This window comes from Carassius auratus, unplaced genomic scaffold (assembly GCF_003368295.1).
Source record: "Carassius auratus strain Wakin unplaced genomic scaffold, ASM336829v1 scaf_tig00007032, whole genome shotgun sequence".
Lineage (NCBI taxonomy): Eukaryota > Metazoa > Chordata > Actinopteri > Cypriniformes > Cyprinidae > Carassius > Carassius auratus.
Window position 1 is genome coordinate 17,625 of NW_020523808.1, and position 6,486 is coordinate 24,110.

The following is a 6,486-nucleotide window of genomic DNA, read 5'->3' on the forward strand; positions in this document are numbered from 1 at the left end:
TCTTTTTTTATTTATGAAAAATATAATATAATATTAATATAATATTTTAAGTAAAAATGGAGGCATGGACAGTCATTTACAATTTATATATATATATATATATATATATATATATATATATATATATATATATATATATATATATATATATTGTAAATTAAGTTATTGTGGTAAAAATAATAAGAAAACTTAAAAAATATGTTTGTATTTTTATTTTATCTTTTCAGTGAGGGGGAAAATACATTTCTGATTTATTTAACACAAATGCAATGAACTAAAAAATACAGGTAAAACACCTCTAGAAAAATTAAGTACCTTCCTGTAATGTAAGCCATGATATTTGATAATATCTGTGTGTATATATCAAATTTATATGATTTAGATTCCAGTTTTGTTTTTTAATGTTCATTAATATGCTATCCAATTTAATTTATAAACCAGAGTCTATGGTTTTTACTCTCACCTGAGGAGGCTGGTATGATAGTAGCTAATTTCTAATTGGTTAAACTGATGGTGTTGCATCTCATCCTGTGTCACATGCTGCCTTACAGAATAAAAAGACATGTGCACAGGTTCCACAAATAGAAATGTGAACAACTGACCTCATTATCTGAAGCTAATTGTTGGGGAATCAGAACAAAGGCCCGTGTGCACATTGGGTTGATGAAACTGGACAGTAAAAAAGATTATTAAGTATCTACTTCACAAAATTGCTCTTGAGACCTTCAAGCATGCAGCCAGGGGATGAAATGGAATATTTAAGACTGTGCCAAGGCCAAAATAGTGTTCTATTGTGTGCCTGTTTAAAACATCGGACAAGCTTTGCCCCAAGGCCAGAATAATATGTGCGTTCCACTGGAAATGCGTCGTTCTCTGATGAATATTTCATACAATTGAGCATCTGCAAGATAATTCTGCGCTCCTTCATTGAGCTTTAATTTCCTCATGGAGGATGCCACATCTGTCTGGAGGCATCATCGAGTCAGACATTCAGTCTCGGTCTGGTTCATGGCGCAACTGAGCGATGATGAAGAATTATTAAGCTGCCAAAGAATCATAGTAAAGTCATCCCCATTCAAGTGAAGGGAGGAGCATGAGGGATTGGTCAGTTTGAAGGAGCGACCTATAAATAGCAGGATAACAGCGGATTATTTTTACAGGACATGAAGTAACTCAGATATGAATGTGTAGGTGGCTATATGTGCACGTGGTTGATGAACAGAGGTTTTCTCTGACCTTCCACTGCACTTCAGAGATGATAGATCACTTGGGAGGTATAGGATATGCCTCTTTGATAATACATGGTCAGGATAGGGAAATATGAATAATTTATATAATAAAAATATATTCAGATAGATTCAGTGACTGCATGAGCACTATGTTGCACTTTTCTAATAGCACTAAATTATTTTTAATGTATTTTTTTATTTTAATCCATGAATGCATTGTTTTTAAATCACTTAAAAATTACTCCTGTATCTTTTTCCCTCTTTATTATGGCTGTTACTTACCTTTAATAACCAATGCAATTTTATTGATAAATGAATAAATAATTAAAATATTTAAAGACAATTCAAAGTATTTCCACTGTGTATGAAATCAGATTTTTTTTTTTTTAAGTGAATGAATGAATGAATTGATCAATAAATGATTAATTCAAATGAAAATTAAGGCAATGCAATGCCTTTCACTATTTTTAATTTATTTTATAATAATTAAGACAAACCAAAGTCGCCGCTGTAACCACTGTGTATGAAATGTGACCGATTAATTAATTTGAGAATTAATTTATTAATGAAAACAAGCAAGCATACAAACAAACAACTACCAACGATGGATGGATAGATGGATGGATGGATGGATGGATGGATAGATAGAATGCAGTCCCTTGCAACAAGTGTATAAAAAGGGCTAAATAAACGATTTACATCAGTTGTGATACAAAAATGGTAAAACAAATAATGACTGAATTCATTTGAGGCATTTTTCTAACCTGTGTCTCAATGTCATGAGGAGTTCCTCAAAAAAAAAAAACTTCACAGTTATGGCATCTTTAAAAACTGTACACTGTAAGCACAAGCTTCTTCCTTCAACAGCCCTCAAAATCCTGCCTCTAAGCCTCTAAATGCACATCTGATGTCACATAGGCTCTAGCATGGAGATGGGAAGATGTTGCACCGCTGTTGTGAAATGCTCATGCAGGCTTTAGATGGAGTAGAAGGAGCAAGTGTGTATATTTCTGCCATGCTAATGCCTTGCGACAGTGCGCTTGTGTGTGAGCAGAGGGGTGAAGCTGGGGGTGGGTGCTTCTGACATGTTCAACCGAAGGCCACGTCAAGCTCATGGATCCGTCTGTCAACTCCGTTTCCCACACTCTCATCTGCCACAACCGAGGTCTTATTTTAAGAAGCCGGTGTCGTGGGGGGTTGACCAGCACGTGCTTCCACACGCAGGTTTAAACATCAGGATCAGAAGTGAGCAGGTCAACTTCTATTAGCCCCCCAACGCCCGGTGCCTGGCGGTTCTATGTGAAAGTAAAAGTAGTTTAAGCAGTCCGGCATTTGCACACTAAACAGGTAAGACATGGAAACGAAATCAGTATTAAATGATAAGTTTAGCCTTTCACTCTGCTGCTGGCAGACCTGGTTAAATATTTCACGTCAGAGAAGGCGGTGTGGAGACTTATCCAGGCTTACTGTCATTGTCAAGAGAAGTGCCTGCAGAGGGGGAATTAAAGGCTGCACAAAATCTTCCTCCAGCTGCAGACTGGAGAAAGTCAAGACGTACATATTTGAATCTAGATTTGAAGGATCCATTAGAATTTAAACCGCATATTTGGGTTGAAGCGAAGTCTCCTCCTTTTTTAGGAGACTATTTAGGTAATGGCACCTTCCATGGGACATTAATCTGTGTAATTAGGTTTCAGCCTTTCCGTGTGAAATAGATTGCTCTGGCATACTTCACTCCTCTGCAACCTGTACCTAGGAGAACTTTGGTGGAATGAACATTTTTTGGCTGTCTACCTTCCTATTAATTTCCTTGCCAGCCCAAAACATCCATCAGCTCTTATAAGGGGAGATTACATCAGGCCTGATCTGATCCAAAATAAGAGCTGGCTAGGCCTGCTGCTGTCCGGGTGATGACGCAGCAATATCATAACATGTACTGGAAGACTGAGAGATGCTCGAGACTGAGAAGTCTATTTTTGAAATGGATGTTACAGGTCATATCGTAAACAAGTGTTGTTTTAATGTCATTAATATACTACTGTCATTTTTGTTAACATTTTTTTCATTCAATTTAATAGTTTCTGTTTTCACTTAAATTTTTGTTTTAGAAATTGTATGTGTTTTGTCATATTTAGTTTTTTTTTTAATACATCCATATGTTTTATAATTTTTTAGTACTTCATGTTAAATTAAGCAGGGGGGGAAAAGAAAAGTGGCCCTGGGAACTAGCTGAAATAAAATGCATTTTAATTGTATTTAAATAAGTGCTGTCAAATGTTATGTTTTAAATGTAATAAATGTTTTTGTTTACATAATATGTGTGTGTGTACTGAGTATATGTATTATGAATATATAAACACACGCGTATACAGTATATATTTTGAAAACATTTACATGAATTTACATATATTCATGTAATTTATATATAAATATATTTATAAACATAGCATAATTCTCTTAAATGTATACATGCATGAGTGTGTATTTATATATACATAATAAAAATACACAGTACACATATATATAAATTACATAAATAAAAACCTTTATTTTCGAGACAAGTCCCCCCCTACTTTTTTTTTTTTTTACGCTCTAATGTCACATTCTGGGGGGAAAATTTACGCTGCTTCAGTTTCAACTGGACATTAAAGGTATAACTGACCCCAAAATAAAATTTTAGTTGTCATTTATTCACCCTCGTCTGTGTATGAGGACTTCGTTTTTGAGGAGAAAGCAAAAGTTGAACACCGCAAAAATATCAGAGAAAAGTAAGTCATAAGTTTGGATCAACATGAGGGTGAGTAAATGATGACACCATTTTCATTTTTGGGTGAACTATCCCTTTAAACTGTAATTATTTGAGGCTAACAAGTGATTTTTATACCTGACAGCTGTTAATTTGTGATACATTTGTCGATTAAGCAAGTTGAGATCTTTCATCCCACTGCCTTGGTGGACAGCTTAGACAAGCTGCACTGTTTGGTGACCTTTTATAATATAATGCTGACTGGTTAATGTGTCCCTTGTGGCCTAAATGTAACATTAACTTCACGCATGGACAACCTTTGAGGTGCAGCTGTTCTAGATCTCCAAACGAGCGCTGTCCTGAAGTGTTGGCTTCAGAGGGATTTCCGTGTAATCTCTTTATTAGCGCACAGCCTGTCAGTCTCGATCACTGGTGTTGTCGTGACCGAGCCCTGCTGTGTGGGAGGGGGGTTCTGGGAGCCAAGGTCCCAGCCAATGGTGCCCTATCCTGTCGATTAGCTCCATGCTATCTCATTAAGTTACCTGAGTACCTTTGCCCACTTGTGTTGGCAGGACACAGAAATGGTATCTGAAAACAACAGCTAATCATTGTGAAATGCTTCTTTTAGTATTGATCACAGAGGCTTCAGTGCAGCCGCCGTCCATCATGCAGAGCGTAAAACATGTGCAGACATGGTTCTGATGCCATTATAAATATATATAGGTAAAATGTATTCACAGAAAGGTTTCTCTTTCTTTCTCTCTATAGAACTGTTTAATTAAATTAAAAATAATAATAATAATAATTAATATGTATACTCATAAAATGTATTACATAAGTAAATATTACTTTATATTTAAATATAGGCTACATATGATTATACTGTAAATAAAATTAAATAAAAAGTTCTCTCCCCTCATAAAAGTATTTGTATTTTTAATTTTTACGTTTTTATTATATATTAAAATATATCCCTCAAATATATTTGTATTTTATACTACTAATACTACTATTGACTTTTAATATACATTTATTAATATTTATAAGTATACTTCTGTCAAAAAATATTAATATAAACATAGAATTTTAATAAATTTAAATGTTTATATTGTAGATAAAATTAATTTACTAAAAAGCTCTATCTCCATCTCATAAAAGTATTTGTATTTTTAAGTATAATATTTGTAAGTTTATATACTTATGTAGACTTTTATATCTGACATGTGTGTGTATATATATATATATACAGTATTGTTCAAAATAATAGCAGTACAATGTGACTAACCAGAATAATCAAGGTTTTTCGTATATTTTTTTTATTGCTACGTGGCAAACAAGTTACCAGTAGGTTCAGTAGATTCTCAGAAAACAAATGAGACCCAGCATTCATGATATGCACGCTCTTAAGGCTGTGCAATTGGGCAATTAGTTGAATTAGTTGAAAGGGGTGTGTTCAAAAAAATAGCAGTGTGGCATTCAATCACTGAGGTCATCAATTTTGTGAAGAAACAGGTGTGAATCAGGTGGCCCCTATTTAAGGACGAAGCCAACACTTGTTGAACATGCATTTGAAAGCTGAGGAAAATGGGTCGTTCAAGACATTGTTCAGAAGAACAGCGTACTTTGATTAAAAAGTTGATTAGAGAGGGGAAAACCTATAAAGAGGTGCAAAAAATGATAGGCTGTTCAGCTAAAATGATCTCCAATGCCTTAAAATGGAGAGCAAAACCAGAGAGACGTGGAAGAAAACGGAAGACAACCATCAAAATGGATAGAAGAATAACCAGAATGGCAAAGGCTCAGCCAATGATCACCTCCAGGATGATCAAAGACAGTCTGGAGTTACCTGTAAGTACTGTGACAGTTAGAAGACGTCTGTGTGAAGCTAATCTATTTTCAAGAATCCCCCGCAAAGTCCCTCTGTTAAAAAAAAGGCATGTGCAGAAGAGGTTACAATTTGCCAAAGAACACATCAACTGGCCTAAAGAGAAATGGAGGAACATTTTGTGGACTGATGAGAGTAAAATTGTTCTTTTTGGGTCCAAGGGCCACAGGCAGTTTGTGAGACGACCCCCAAACTCTGAATTCAAGCCACAGTACACAGTGAAGACAGTGAAGCATGGAGGTGCAAGCATCATGATATGGGCATGTTTCTCCTACTATGGTGTTGGGCCTATTTATCGCATACCAGGGATCATGGATCAGTTTGCATATGTTAAAATACTTGAAGAGGTCATGTTGCCCTATGCTGAAGAGGACATGCCCTTGAAATGGTTGTTTCAACAAGACAATGACCCAAAACACACTAGTAAACGGGCAAAGTCTTGGTTCCAAACCAACAAAATTAATGTTATGGAGTGGGCCAGCCCAATCTCCAGACCTTAATCCAATTGAGAACTTGTGGGTGATATCAAAAATGCTGTTTCTGAAGCAAAACCAAGAAATGTGAATGAATTGTGGAATGTTGTTAAAGAATCATGGAGTGGAATAACAGCTGAGAGGTGCCACAAG